Source organism: Lolium rigidum, chromosome 5 (genome assembly GCF_022539505.1).
Source record: "Lolium rigidum isolate FL_2022 chromosome 5, APGP_CSIRO_Lrig_0.1, whole genome shotgun sequence".
NCBI lineage: Eukaryota > Viridiplantae > Streptophyta > Magnoliopsida > Poales > Poaceae > Lolium > Lolium rigidum.
The window spans coordinates 79,567,789-79,583,089 of record NC_061512.1 but is presented as its reverse complement, the minus strand read 5'-3'; positions in this window follow the sequence as shown (position 1 = coordinate 79,583,089).

The window sequence follows — 15,301 nt, the reverse complement described above, 5'->3', positions numbered from 1 at the left end:
CTGATTAGCTGTAGGTGTTAAGTGTGTAGCTAGGCTAGCTTGTGCTTTCATCTCTTGCTAGATTTCTTCAGTTATGCATTGATTTTCATAGCTGTTGTTCCCATTAGATGATTTACTAGTGGCCTTACTACCCTTGCTTGCACCATATGGCTTAGTAGCCAGATGATGACACAAATTGGGTATCACACCCTTTTGCTTGTGTGTGCTTGGTGCATATGCTTATATATGAACAGAACCATCTGGTTTGTTCATGAAGATTTGTATACCTCACTCCAACTCCTAGAATTTGATGTTGGTGTAGAGGTTTTGCTTCTGGTGGTTTGTTTGGCTTGCCCTGCTCCTCCCTGTGGCTTGATGCTTCTTGGTTATTTGCTGTGGTGGTGAAGATGTGTTGAACAGCAGTGGCTGTTCAAGCTGTTCTTGTGTTCTTGTGTTCTTGTGACTTACCCTGTGAGGCTGCTGTCGATGCAATGGTTAGGGTTTGCTTCAGGAAACCCTTTATACTTGCCCTCTCCCTTTCCTTCATGGTCGACAGCCTTGCTGTACTACTCCCCTGGTCACTGTGTGTGTGGAGAGCATGCAGCAACTCTGGTGTGCTGTTGAGCATGCACACCAGCATTGTGTGCTGCCTACTTGTGTCTGTATGCAACTCCAGCTTGGGACTTGTGCTGTGGAGAGATCAGCTTCGGCAGGGTTCATCATATCTGCTCAATTTCCTTTCTTTCTAACCCATAACACTTGTTTTCTTTTCTTTGTGTTTGTGTGCAGGGAACACTGTGCTGATCAAGATGAACTCAAGATCATCTGGATCAAAGAATTCATGAAGATCACAATGTAGTTTAGGTCATTTAAATACCTTGTAATTTTCCTTTTTCTTTTTTCTATTTCTTCAATTCTTGTAATGTGTTGTAAATTCATAATTCTATTCTGAATATTGTAAAGACAATGTATTATGTGTATGATTATCAATAAAGCTCAAGTTTCTCTATATTGAGCTTTATGAAATTGTTGTATTATTTATATTATTGATTAATGATATTTGTTTGTTAAATTATCTCAAGTTTGAATTATGTGATAATCATTTGATGTTTGAATTTGAAATTCAAATTCAAATTTGGTTTGAATTCATCCAAACAACTTAACTTATAATTCAATCATGCAACTTATGATTTCAATGCAATTCCACTTCTCTCTTCTCAAAACCCTAATTTAGACAAGTAGGAAAAAGTTCATCGCACTCTCGAAACCCTAACCCTGTAGGATGTCGAGAGAGAAACCTATCCCCCTTTGATGCAGTTTTGTTTTAAAAGCGCGAAATTTCCCCGGAATTTACAATGCAATGCACATCCCTTTCTAAAATCTACCCCTCGATCGTCTCTAAACCTGGGACATTACAGCCTTTCCCCCTTAAAGAAAACTTCGTCCCGAAGTTGTGGTTGTAATACCTGAAGAGTTCGGGGTATGTTTTTTCCTCAGGTCTTCCTCCTTTTCCCAGGTGGCTTCCCTCTCGGGATGATGCTTCCATTGTATCTTGCAGTACTTAATAGCTCGATTCCTGAGTTGTTTCCAGTTCTCTTCGAGAATCTTTGCTGGCTTCTCGATGTATGTCAAATCTGGTTGTAACTCAAGCTCTTCATGTGATACTGGCTCATCTGGGGTCTTTAAGCATTTTCTTAGTTGCGACACATGGAATACGTTGTGAACCTGGGATAACCTTCCCGGTAGCTCCAATTCAAAGGCTAACCCTCGGTTTTGACTCAGAATCTTGAAAGGTCCGATGTACCTAGGGCTTAGCTTTCCTTTTACTCCAAATCTCTGAAGTCCTTTCATCGGGCTCACTTTAAGATATACCATGTCTCCAACTCGTGGCTCCCATGTTCTTCTCTTTTGATCGGCATAACTCTTCTGTCGGCTCTGAGCTATCTTGAGCCTATCCCTGATAATGTCAATGATTTGTTGCTTTTCCTTGAGATAATCAGGGTTGAACTCTTTGCTTGCTCCGGCTTCATACCAACATATCGGAGATCTACACTTTCTACCATACAGAGCTTCGAACGGTACCATCTTGATGCTGCTTTGATAGCTGTTATTGTATGAAAACTCTGCTAGTGGTAAATGTTCTTCCCATGATCCTCCGAAGTCTAAGGCACAAGCCCTGAGCATATCCTCTAGGATTTGATTAGTTCTCTCTGTTTGTCCACCTGTCTGGGGATGATAGGCGGTACTATAGTCCAACTTGGATCCTAAAGCTTCGTGTAGTTGCTTCCAAAATGCTGACGTGAACACGGATCCTCGATCCGACACGATCTTCTTGGGCACTCCATGTTTACTCACGATCTCTTTGATGTAAAGATCGATGAGTTTCTCTCCTTTATCCTGCTGGTTTACCGCTAAGAAGTGTGCACTTTTCGTCAACCGGTCCACGATTACCCATATCATGTCCTTCTTTTTATTGGTCATGGGTAGTCCGGTGATGAAATCCATTCCTATCTCCTCCCATTTCCATTCTGGAATAGGTAAAGGTTGTAACTTTCCTGCCGGACTCTGGTGTTCAGCCTTCACCCTTTGGCAGGTATGGCATTCCGCCACATATTGTGCTATCTCTCTCTTCATGTTGTTCCACCAGAATAGCTCCTTTAGATCCATGTACATCTTTGTACTTCCCGGATGAATGGAATATGGTGTTTGATGGGCTTCCCGGAGTATTACTTCCTTGATTTCGGCAATATCCGGAACACAAATTCTCTTCTGGAAGCATAATGATCCAGATTCTCCTCGATGAAATTCTGATGGTCTTCCTTCATCTATTCTTCTCATCTCCTCCACGATGAATGGATCGTCCAACTGACCCATCATTATCTCATTCTTCAGGTTGACATTTAGCTCATCGGCTACTTGTAAAGCCGATAGTCCTTCATGAGCTTCTTTCTCCCAAAGTTGTATCTGGGCTTGACTTATTTCCTTCCTCAACTCTGGTGATAACTCTTGTTCTACTCCGCCAGTGCTCTTCCTACTTAAGGCATCTGCTACAACATTGGCCTTTCCTGGTGTGTAATTGATGGTCAAATCATAATCCTTGATTAATTCTAGCCATCTTTTCTGCCTCATATTGAGTTCCTTCTGAGTAAAGAAGTATTTGAGGCTCTTATGATCTGTATAGAGCTCACACTTGGCTCCATAGAGAAAATGTCTCCATGTTTTGAGTGCAAATACAACTGCTGCTAATTCTAAGTCATGTGTTGGATAGTTCACCTCATGAGGTCTGAGTTGCCTCGATCCATAAGATATTACCTTCCGATCTTGCATGAGTACGCAACCCAATCCATGCTTGGATGCGTCGCAGTACACGGTGTAATCCTTGCCAACTTCCGGAACTGCTAACACCGGTGCCGTGGTGAGTTTCTCTTTCAGAGTTTGAAAACTCTTCTCACACTCCTCTGACCACACGAATGGTGTGTTCTTTCTTAACAGCTTCGTCATGGGTCCTGCTATCTTGGAGAATCCTTCAATGAATCTCCGATAATATCCTGCCATTCCTAGGAATTCCTCGGATTTCCTTGACAGTCTTGGGTGCTTCCCATTCTAGAACTGCTGCTACCTTGCTCGGGTTAACAGCTAATCCATCTTTACTAATGACATGACCAAGAAATTCCACTTGATCAAGCCAAAATTCACACTTGCTAAACTTGACATAGAGTTGATGTTCCCTTAGTGTTTGCAACACTAACCTCAGATGTTCAGCATGTTTGGCCTTGTTCTTGGAATAGATCAAGATATCATCAATGAATACGATGACAAACTTGTCTAGATATGGCATGAAAATCTTATTCATGAGATTCATGAAAATTGCTGGGGCATTGGTTAATCCAAAAGGCACTACAAGGTATTTATGATGTCCATACCTTGAAACAAAGGCAGTTTTCGGAACGTCTTCCTTCTTGATCTTTATCTGATGATAACCGGATCTTAGATCAATTTTGGAAAAGACTCCCGCGCCTCTATTTTTTTCGAATAGATCTTGTATTCTTGGAAGTGGATACTTGTTCTTGATTGTGACATTGTTCAAATTCCTGTAGTCTCCGCACATCCTTCTTCCTCCATATCTTTTATCCACGAAGATCACAGGTGATCCCCATGGTGAAACACTCTCTTGAATAAATACTTTTTGTTCCAGGTCATCCAATTGCTCCTTAAGTTCTTTCAACTCCTTTGGCCCCATTTTATATGGTGCTTTAGCAATCGGAGCTGTTCCTGGAATTAGGTCGATAGTGAATTCTATCTCCCTATCTGGTGGCATACCTGGTAATTCCGCAGGAAACACATCCTGGAATTCATTCACTACAGGTATATCCTCTAACTTCACCTCCTTCATGCTGTTCAACTGTAGCTCCACTTCAATCTGTGTATGTTTATCGCCTTGGTAGATCATTCTACTTCCATTGGGGCTTTTCAAAGATACCATCTTGATCACACAGTCGATCAATGCTCCATTAGCTTCTAACCAGTTCATACCAAGAATGACATCAATGTCCTTCATCGGTAAAATGAACAGGTCCGCGTCAAACGCGCACTTATTGATCATGATGACTTGTTTTTGTTTAGTATGGGTTACTACTATCGTTCCCCCCGCAGAAAGTATGGTCATGGGTGTATCTAACTTAGTGCAACTAATCCCATGTTTGATGATGAATTGCTGAGAAATGAATGATGTAGTTGCACTAGTATCAAAAAGTACTTTGCCAGGATGGGTGAGTATCTGGAGCGTACCTATCACCGCCTGATCGGAGTTGACAACCTCCTCCAGACTAGTGCAGTTCAGCTTGCCGAAGGGTTTCTTGTTCTTCCAGTTCCCTCCGGTGTTTCCTCCTCGGCTTCCACCTCCTCCAGACTGACCTCCTCCGGTATTTCTCTTGGGGCAGTCCTTCAGCATGTGCCCCTCCTGGCGACAACCAAAGCATATGATCTTTGGCTTCTTGCAATCCTTGGCGAAATGCCCTGTGAATCCACAGCTTCTGCAAACTATTTGATTTGCAGTCTGGAATGCTTGGTTCTTCCTACTACCGTAGTAGTTGCTGTTGTTGTTGTTGTTGTTGTTGTTGTTGTATCTTGGCTTGAAACTCAAGCTGGTATTGGGCTTGTTGCTAACAAATCTTTTAGGCTCAAACTTGGCCTTCTTCCTTTTCTCTTCTTGCAGTTGCTTGAAATCATCTTCAAGAGTGATGGCTGCATCCACCAACTCTTGGAATTCTGTCGCTCTCATCATACGGAGCTGTACCTTGAACTGGGGACTTAACCCCCTCAAAAACCTCTTCTTTTTCTTGTCCTCGGTGTTGACTTCTTCAACAGCATACCGGGACAGCTTTGAGAATTCCCTGACATAAGTCAGGATGGCCTTGTCCTTCTGCTCGAGACTTTCAAACTCTCGACGCTTCAGTTCCACAATACTTTCAGGGACATTGGATTCCCTGAACTTCCTCGCAAACTCTTCCCATGTGAATACCTTTCCAGCCGGATAAACGGCTACGATGTTGTCCCACCATGATGCGGCAGGTCCACACAATAAATGTGTAGCATAACGAACCTTCTCCTGGTCGTTACAACCAATAGTATTGAGCTTTCGCTCGGTGTCCATAAGCCAGTCTTCTGCGTCCATTGGCTCGGGCGCGTATGCGAAAGATATCGGCTTGGTGTTCTGGAAGTCTGCTAAGGTGACTCCCTGATGCTCGGGTCTCTCCACCCTGTTTTGCTGCAGCAACTCCTGAAAGAATTTATTCTGCTGCTCCAACGTAATACGTTGCCTCTCCTCCACCAATTGCATGTACTGGACGAAATTCTGCTGTGTCATGGGTGGTGGTGGTGGTGGAAACTGATTCCTGGCTGCTTCATCAGCCTCTTCCTTTTGTTTTGCTTCGCGCTCCATGCGCTGCGCTTCGGTCTCCTCTCCTGACGCTCCCGACATAACCCCCTAGTTCTGCAACACAAAATGATACTCATAATTACTCCATGCGCAAGTTTTCTGAGCTCAACTTTGTACACAGAACTAGTCACGCAATGAAAATCAAGAAGCAAATCCAAATCATACAAAACATATACCATCTATATACATACTTAAGTGGTCTTATTACAATACTCAAGTCGATGTGAGTATGCAAACTCACTTATTTAAGTATATGTACAAATTTCTACAAATATTACACACTACAATACACGTGGTACTTGTGTATTGTAGTCCCGCCTTCCTTGGTGGACTCTAGTCGATCTTCACTCCCGGTATATCCCAGGCTTCCATCCGGTCGAACGTGTCGTCCTCCTGATAGACCCTGGAACATAAGGTCTCCCCGTCGGCTGGTAGTCAGAATCCGGTGATGATCCTAGGGAGAAATCAGTGTTCACAAACTGATCGTTGAGTGCATCATAGTCCACCCATCGGGTGTACTCCCCTGTAGCTCCACCATAGGTGTTTCCAACATTCGTATCCGACTCAACCTGTGTCGGATACCCTCCATCAACTCCTCCATTACTAGGATAACTCTGGTTCGGGGTTGTGGCGTCATCATTCATCTCCCCGTCATAATACACTGAAGTACTAAGAGTTCCCCCAACGCCAACCCGTGGAGTTTTCTATAGGAGTCACGGAACGCTGATTGTTTCCGGATTCCTCTCCACCCTCATATCCCCCATAGGAACTACCCAGAAAGTTCCCAGGTGTAACGGGTGTAGGTTCACGCTCAAGAGGATCAATACTAATGTAGTCACCAGCTGAGTAAACTGGTGTGTGTACCACATTCTCCATAGGTTCTTTCCCCCTAGTCTCCTTCTTGGGTTCAGTAAACTCCTCTAGCATCGTATCAATTGCTCCCGTCAGATGATGGTTCAACTGAAAGAGCAATGATATTAAGTTGCGGCTATTATCCATGTATTTTGCAGCTGCTATTGGTTTGCGTTTTGCATATTTGTAGTGGTTAAGCATGGGATCCTCTTCCTCCTGATTATGAGGAATGTGGGTGAATTCGGAACCCATAAGCTCTTTCGTCTTATGCTCCCGAATATCTGTGATGGCTCTCATAACGGCTATATGGTAGGCTGTGTTGATAGTTCTAGCTTCACCTGCTGGCATTACTACGCTCATTCCCAAAGATTCGGGAAGTCGCAGTCCTACCCTACACTTTGCCAATATAGTACCATCGTAGTACATGTATTTCTTTACTTGGATCTGGGGATCACACCCAAATTCAAGTAACATGGCACGTAGAATATCTGCAAGTCCTCCTTCGTATTCACTCAGTGTGGAATCCATCACTTTCACGTTTCGTCCCGGACGTGAACTTGCCATTGTTGGCTGTAGAAATAGAAAGAATAAGATTAGTAATAATGCATCATAATAGAGATAATAAAGAATAATCGCACTAAAAGATATGATTGTTGTATTCTCAATTGAATATACACCATATTTTTAGAGAATTCTTTACTAGTCCTATTTGACTCCTAACGTTTAGTCCCATTTACTAGGTTCCAACCTAAGGTCAAAGCTTTGGCTCGATACCAACCGTGGTGACCCCGCATACCACTTGCATGTTGTAGTATGCCAGTCGTTGATATAACATTCACGAAGTACCATTCCGCAAATATTACATCCCTCAGAGTAGTACAACAGAACATAGCAGGTCCATAACTCATTCATTTAATATTACAAACATCATACATATATTGTCTCGGAGCTCCTCTTGGGTCCTAAGAGGGATACTCCAGGGTTCGAGGCGAACCCAACTTAGCTTACAATATAGATGTCTCATTAAGTTGTACATTTATTCTCTCGAGCAGCTAAATATTAAGAGTTCGGGCTGCTCGGTTACTACTACTACTTGATGCTTCTAGGCTTGGTCTCCTCCGGAAGCCTCCCCGGTTCCGTAGACTATGAGATAGTCTACGCCTTCGATACCTCCAGAGAGGTCTGATTCTTCATAGCCGATGATCTCGGCTCCTTCATTGTTGTCGTAGTCCTCCTCCAGACGATTCAGACAATCTAAGCAAGGGATTTAAGATTGGGATGAGTACGAGCGTACTCAACAAGTTCATAATAGATAAGAGGTGTTTAATGCACTAGCTACGATATTAGACCAGAAAGTCTAATACCAATGCAAGTTTTGATAAACATTTCTTCAAGAGGTTGCTTTTATTTCCAAGAGCTATGTCCGTCAGCCTTCACCAGTTTACTAGAACTTCATTGAGCTCCTTTCCGGCCGCGTTCGCAGTTCCTTATCCCGGAACAGGGAGTGACAGGTCACGGTTCTTTACACTCTGCAGAGGTGTGTTGCTTTACCCATAAGAGATCTTAACGTTGGTGCCAACCGGGCAGCTTTCCCGTCCACACTTCCTTCGGTGTGAGGCCCGGTATAAGATCTAGCCAATCATGTTCCTCCGCTACCTCGAACACCCACCCTTTGTTGCATGCCCCGACCCTGGGTCCACGCCGGTCCCATTATTCCCGTAGATTTCAGGGTGGACCCCGACCACGACGACAGTGCTGGGCTCTACCATACACTCCTACGCCGGTAGCTGCAACCCATCATAGACCGCATTACCGTGGGGAATTAGAATGGGATCCCCACCCTCCGGTTGTTCCACAAGACACAACTGCTATGGTAAGCATTGCATTACCGTGGGGAATTAGAATGGGATCCCCACCCTTCGGTTGTTCCGCCAGATACAACTGCTACGGTAAGCGCATCCGTTGATGAACGAGAGGTGGAAACACTTTTGACTACTCCATCCCACTCCGGATCTTATGGTTAACACGGGTATTACGACACAAGAATCACTGGCGACATTTGTTGTTTAATCCTAGATGGATATAAACCCTTGCAATGGAACCTCCACCATATCAACACAATCCATGGTTCCATTGCCCACCACATAGTCATATTCATAGTTATGAAAGTAGTAGTTTTGGTTTTTATGCAATAGTGATAACCATAGTACTTTGCAAGTAATTTGATAGAAATACTCAAAGGACATGAGCAAGTGATGAACTTGCCTGAACACTGCAAATTTTTGCAGTTGGAAGGTGTGGACTGACCCTTGTCCTCTGTCTCTGAAAAATAGCATCATTGTCCGATAAGGGCAATGGTTAAAGAAGCAATTATGCATGCTTTCTATTTTTAGGGTTGGTTTCCCCCCTTTCCGATGTCTTATCATTTTATGTGAGAGGTATTTACTAAGAATAATTTGGAGGTTATCTATTTAGGGTAAATACAACCTTGAAATATTGTCAAGGTGTTTTTATAGTCCAATTACATTAATGGACTTATTTTCTTTATTGAAAATAATATGTGTGATTTAAATCATTATTTAATTCATCAAATTAAGACTTATTCTTAATTATCTTCAAAAATTCTCTTTGATATTTTATTTGGATAGAGAATTTTATGCTGATTGATTTTCATATTTTTAATTATTTTTTTAGAGCTTTTAAACATTTACTATTGATTTTCAAAGTTTCTGGTTTTAATGGATTTATGAAAAGACCAAATTGCCCTTGGGCCCCACCTGTCAGGTGGCCCAACGGGTTAGGTTGGCCGACCCACCTGGTCCGGCCCAACCCACTCACTCTCTCCCTCTCCCTCTCGCGCGCGACCGAACCCTAACCCTAACGAGCTCTGCCGACTCTCGTCGCCGCCGTCTTCTCCGATTTGTTCCGGCCAGCTCCGACCGTCGCCGCCGGCGAGATCAGGTGGATCTGATCCGCCGCTCGACGGCGAACACGGTGGTCTGCGCCGATTCGGTCTTCGTCCTCGTCATCGTGCGTCCTCATCTCGCCTGCGACCCTGGCCGTGGCGATTCATGGCGCTTCGTCGCCCGCCGTCGATCCAGGCGCCGTGGCGGTGCTGGAGCGCCCCCCCCCTGCTCGGCGACGCCAGGCCAGGCGCGGCTTGGCGCTGCCCTGGTGGCCTGTGCCGTCGTGCCGCCATGGCACGCCGGTGCTCTGCTCCAGGTACACGCCCTATTGCTCTCCTCCTCTCTCTCTGTCTTGCCTGCTCTTCATCTTCATCCTCTGGCTTTGGCCTTGGCTGCTCCACCTCATGGAGGTGACTGCCATGTTGGTGCTCTGCTGCGCCAATCGAGCTAGACATGCTGCTGTGCTACTGCTGCCGCCATGGCCTAGCTCGAGTTCATGTGCTTGTACTGATGCTCATGCTCATGCTAGTTTTACTACTGTGCTGTGCTTGCTTGCACAAGGCCTGTGCTATTGCTGTGCGATGTTCTGCCATATCTCTATGCAGGAATTCCTAATCTAATTGGTTGCTATGCCTTCCTTTCTTGCTTAATTCCCTCTCTGTGACTCTGCTCTTGTTACTAAGCTTGCCAGATATCAAGTGTATTCCTATAGGCTTGCTCATGAGCATCTTGTAATGCTCAGGGACTGCTTAATGGCTACTATCATGCTACAATTAAATCAATTTGATTGCTTAGTGGCTCTGGTTGTGGTGATGGTTTAATTATATGTGTGTGCTATCCATGTCTAGCTTGATCAAGTGGTACATCATGTATTTGGTGTGCTTCTGGTACAATTACAGTTCATCCATTTGTTTATCTGTGAAGCAATAGTTGATTAACTGTGGCCATTTGATTATCTGGCCCATGCTCTGTTGCTCAGTGATGCTCTAACATGCACTGGCATGCTATAGCAGACTCTGATGATCATATGATCATCAGCTGCTAATAAAAGGTGTGGTGTTCCATCTGGTACCTTACCAATGCTCAATTTGAGCTGTGTGTGATTACCAACTAGTGCTGGTGTGTGTAGTGGTTGACTCAAGCAATTGTTGTTGCTTGCAGTGATCCCTTGGATCATGTGTAAGTGTTCAGGTTATTGGTGATTTGGGATCTTCATTTATCTGTATAGCTTGTCCTTGTTTGTTAGATAAATGAGATGAACTGCTTGCAGTGATGATTCTTGTAATTAGCTTGATTGAGCTAGAGGGATGCCAACAGTGGTTGGGGACCCTAGCTCTTCTTTGAACCCAATCTGGGTGATGATATTTGTGCTTGGCTTGGTGGTTTGGCTGTTTTAGTGTTTGAGGTAACCCTGGCAGTAATCATATGCTGCCCTAGGGTAGCTCCCCTCTTGTTGGCTTGCTCGTGGCTCACTAAATGCTTTCTGGGTGATCCATTTATTGGATTGCCAGTAGCCCTTGATGTTGAAATCAAATAGACAAGGATTTGTCTATGTCTGATGGCCTGATTAGCTGTAGGTGTTAAGTGTGTAGCTAGGCTAGCTTGTGCTTTCATCTCTTGCTAGATTTCTTCAGTTATGCATTGATTTTCATAGCTGTTGTTCCCATTAGATGATTTACTAGTGGCCTTACTACCCTTGCTTGCACCATATGGCTTAGTAGCCAGATAATGACACAAATTGGGTATCAGACCCTTTTGCTTGTGTGTGCTTGGTGCATATGCTTATATATGAACAGAACCATCTGGTTTGTTCATGAAGATTTGTATACCTCACTCCAACTCCTAGAATTTGATGTTGGTGTAGAGGTTTTGCTTCTGGTGGTTTGTTTGGCTTGCCCTGCTCCTCCCTGTGGCTTGATGCTTCTTGGTTATTTGTTGTGGTGGTGAAGATGTGTTGAACAGCAGTGGCTGTTCAAGCTGTTCTTGTGTTCTTGTGTTCTTGTGACTTACCCTGTGAGGCTGCTGTCGATGCATTGGTTAGGGTTTGCTTCAGGAAACCCTTTATACTTGCCCTCTCCCTTTCCTTCATGGTCGACAGCCTTGCTGTACTACTCCCCTGGTCACTGTGTGTGTGGAGAGCATGCAGCAACTCTGGTGTGCTGTTGAGCATGCACACCAGCATTGTGTGCTGCCTGCTTGTGTGTGTATGCAACTCCAGCTTGGGACTTGTGCTGTGGAGAGATCAGCTTCGGCAGGGTTGATCATATCTGCTCAATTTCCTTTCTTTCTAACCTGCCAAGTGGCTATGCCACTTGGCATAACACTTGTTTTCTTTTCTTTGTGTTTGTGTGCAGGGAACACTGTGCTGATCAAGATGAACTCAAGATCATCTGGATCAAAGAATTCATGAAGATCACAATGTAGTTTAGGTCATTTAAATACCTTGTAATTTTCCTTTTTCTTTTTTCTATTTCTTCAATTCTTGTAATGTGTTGTAAATTCATAATTCTATTCTGAATATTGTAAAGACAATGTATTATGTGTATGATTATCAATAAAGCTCAAGTTTCTCTATATTGAGCTTTATGAAATTGTTGTATTATTTATATTATTGATTAATGATATTTGTTTGTTAAATTATCTCAAGTTTGAATTATGTGATAATCATTTGATGTTTGAATTTGAAATTCAAATTCAAATTTGGTTTGAATTCATCCAAACAACTTAACTTATAATTCAATCATGCAACTTATGATTTCAATGCAATTCCACTTCTCTCTTCTCAAAACCCTAATTTAGACAAGTAGGAACAAGTTCATCGCACTCTCGAAACCCTAACCCTGTAGGATGTCGAGAGAGAAACCTGTCCCCCTTTGATGCAGTTTTGTTTTAAAAGCGTGAAATTTCCCCGGAATTTACAATGCAATGCACATCCCTTTCTAAAATCTACCCCTCGATCGTCTCTAAACCTGGGACATTACAGCCTTTCCCCCTTAAAGAAAACTTCGTCCCGAAGTTGTGGTTGTAATACCTGAAGAGTTCGGGGTATGTTTTCCTCAGGTCTTCCTCCTTTTCCCAGGTGGCTTCCCTCTCGGGATGATGCTTCCATTGTATCTTGCAGTACTTAATAGCTCGATTCCTGAGTTGTTTCCAGTTCTCTTCGAGAATCTTTGTCGGCTTCTCGATGTATGTCAAATCTGGTTGTAACTCAAGCTCTTCATGTGATACTGGCTCATCTGGGGTCTTTAAGCATTTTCTTAGTTGCGACACATGGAATACGTTGTGAACCTGGGATAACCTTCCCGGTAGCTCCAATTCAAATGCTAACCCTCGGTTTTGACTCAGAATCTTGAAAGGTCCGATGTACCTAGGGCTTAGCTTTCCTTTTACTCCAAATCTCTGAAGTCCTTTCATCGGACTCACTTTAAGATATACCATGTCTCCAACTCGTGGCTCCCATGTTCTTCTCTTTTGATCGGCATAACTCTTCTGTCGGCTCTGAGCTATCTTGAGCCTATCCCTGATAATGTCAATGATTTGTTGCTTTTCCTTGACATAATCAGGGTTGAACTCTTTGCTTGCTCCGGCTTCATACCAACATATCGGAGATCTACACTTTCTTCCATACAGAGCTTCGAACGGTGCTATCTTGATGCTGCTTTGATAGCTGTTATTGTATGAAAACTCTGCTAGTTGTAAATGTTCTTCCCATGATCCTCCGAACTCTAAGGCACAAGCCCTGAGCATATCCTCTAGGATTTGATTAGTTCTCTCTGTTTGTCCACCTGTCTGGGGATGATAGGCGGTACTATAGTCCAACTTGGATCCTAAAACTTCGTGTAGTTGCTTCCAAAATGCTGACGTGAACACGGATCCTCGATCCGACACGATCTTCTTGGGCACTCCATGTTTACTCACGATCTCTTTGATGTAAAGATCGATGAGTTTCTCTCCTTTATCCTGCTGGTTTACCGCTAAGAAGTGTGCACTTTTCGTCAACCGGTCCACGATTACCCATATCATGTCCTTCTTTTTATTGGTCATGGGTAGTCCGGTGATGAAATCCATTCCTATCTCCTCCCATTTCCATTCTGGAATAGGTAAAGGTTGTAACTTTCCTGCCGAACTCTGGTGTTCAGCCTTCACCCTTTGGCAGGTATGGCATTCCGCCACATATTGTGCTATCTCTCTCTTCATGTTGTTCCACCAGAATAGCTCCTTTAGATCCATGTACATCTTTGTACTTCCCGGATGAATGGAATATGGTGTTTGATGGGCTTCCCGGAGTATTACTTCCTTGATTTCAGCAATATCCGGAACACAAATTCTCTTCTGGAAGCATAATGATCCAGATTCTCCTCGATGAAATTCTGATGGTCTTCCTTCATCTATTCTTCTCATCTCCTCCACGATGAATGGATCGTCCAACTGACCCATCATTATCTCATTCTTCAGAGTTGACATTTAGCTCATCGGCTACTTGTAAAGCCGATAGTCCTTCATGAGCTTCTTTCTCCCAAAGTTGTATCTGGGCTTGACTTATTTCCTTCCTCAACTCCGGTGATAACTCTTGTTCTACTCCGCCAGTGCTCTTCCTACTTAAGGCATCTGCTACAACATTGGCCTTTCCTGGAGTATAATTGATGGTCAAATCATAATCCTTGATTAATTCTAGCCATCTTTTCTCGCCTCATATTGAGTTCCTTCGAGTAAAGAAGTATTTGAGGCTCTTATGATCCGTATAGAGCTCACACTTGGCTCCATAGAGAAAATGTCTCCATGTTTTGAGTGCAAATACAACTGCTGCTAATTCTAAGTCATGTGTTGGATAGTTCACCTCATGAGGTCTGAGTTGCCTCGATCCATAAGATATTACCTTCCGATCTTGCATGAGTACGCAACCCAATCCATGCTTGGATGCGTCACAGTACACGGTGTAATCCTCGCCAACTTCCGGAACTGCTAACACCGGTGCCGTGGTGAGTTTCTCTTTCAGAGTTTGAAAACTCTTCTCACACTCCTCTGACCTTGAGGAAAACTTGAGCTTTATTGATAATCACACACATAATACAATGTCATTACAATATCCAGAATAGATTTATGAATTTACAACACATTACATGAAATGAATAAATGAACTAAGAAAAAGGAAAATTACAAGGAATTTAAATGACCTAAACTACATTGTTGATCTTCATGAATCCTTTGATCAAGAAGATCTTGAACTTCATCTTGATCAAGCACATTGTCCCCGCACACACACACAAAGATCAAACCAGGGTTAAGCCAAGTGGCAAAGCCACTTGGCAGGTTAGCAAACAAATTGTGATGGGAGGATATGATCAAGTATCTGCCGAGCTGATCCATCTCACAACCAGAACCAAGTCCAAGTGCACACCATCAGCACACACACACACAGCTAGGCTGCTCACACAGCAGTGTGCATGCAGCACACCACACACACACAGCTGGTGAGTCACCAACAGGCTGTCAGGCCTTGTTGTCGACCAGAGAAGGAATGGGAGATCATATAAAGCCTCCACAGTAAACCCTAGCCATGCCATCGACATGATTGCACTGGTAAGTCACTAGGAACCAAGAACAGTCAAGAACAGCAAGAACAGGA